The sequence below is a fragment of the Buceros rhinoceros genome, unplaced genomic scaffold (assembly GCF_000710305.1).
Source record: "Buceros rhinoceros silvestris isolate BGI_N320 unplaced genomic scaffold, ASM71030v1 scaffold8641, whole genome shotgun sequence".
Taxonomy (NCBI): Eukaryota; Metazoa; Chordata; class Aves; order Bucerotiformes; family Bucerotidae; genus Buceros; species Buceros rhinoceros.
In genome coordinates, this window is record NW_010396065.1 from 15,700 (window position 1) to 16,939 (window position 1,240).

Consider the following 1,240-nt stretch of genomic DNA (forward strand, 5'->3'; position numbering starts at 1 on the left):
GCATAGTTACGAATTGATCTTGTTTATAGATTCAATTCACCTTGGAAAGAAAGCCAAATCCATGTCCAGAATGCCTGTCCCTAACATTACAGACCTACAGTATATATATATATTTTTAAAATTTCATTGTAAAAATAAATTGAAATCATGAGGGCACAGCTGAAAATAAAATAATTGCTAAAAAATGAGAGATGATAAAACTAACTGTGCAACACTGAAGGAAATCAGCCAACAGAACACAACTTCTCTTGGGATGCTGTGCCTCAAACGAAAGAGCGGTGATCAATTAACTTGCATTTTACTAGGGAGAACTTTTAAAGGAAGATTTTAATTCTGTATGTAGTGAAAATCCTTAATTTATAAAAAAGACAACAAGCATTTTCCAGGAATTGTTTACTAGTAGAAAAAGCATAAATAGTAAAACCGCTAACAATGAAAATTGAAAGTATTTTGAGCTAACCAGAAACGGATCTGAAAATGTTCACTTGGCAAACCTTCTCCCATGTTTAGGAAAAGACTCCGTAACGCATTTCTCATAAGTGAGAAAAGAAACTTGACTATGTAAGATTTCCCCTTTCCTTTGCCTTTGTTGAAGGGACTAGTCCACGGTTACTGCGTGTTGAAGTGACATATGAAGTCAATGGGGTAAGTGTCGCAGGTCTGGTTTCCACCATCCAAGGATTTAGCCATTTGTCCCAGTCTTGGCAACGTGCAGGATGCTGGGACAACAGCATCCTGAGGCTAAGGATGGACTGTTGATGAGTTGTCTTTACCTAGGGGGGCAGCACTGCCACTCAGGGTCCCCTCAGACAGCTGGAGCTAATGGGAACTCTCTGATGGGAATAAACGTAGAATCAGTCACTTAGGACAGCATAACCCCACGCAACCGCATGGGCTGGGGTCCAACTGTCGAAAGAAGCGTCCGTACAGAAAAGGCAGTGAAGGTCCTGGTGGTCAGCATGTTGAGCGTGCAAGCCAGCAAGCAAAAGCACCCTGGTCTGTGTTTAAGGGTGTCATTTTTTTCCTCAGCACTAGTGAGGCTGCAGCTGGGTCCTGTGTCTGGCGCATGAAAGATACCGATAACTGGAGCAAGTCCAGGCGTTGAGAGATATGGAATGCTTGACCTGTTGCTGTTGTCATCTCCCTAACCAGTGGCTCTGGTAAAGATGGGAGCCAAGATCTACTGGGCCTTGCAGAGCAAGAGGACGAGAGGCACACTGCTGCAAATTTCAGCAAGGGA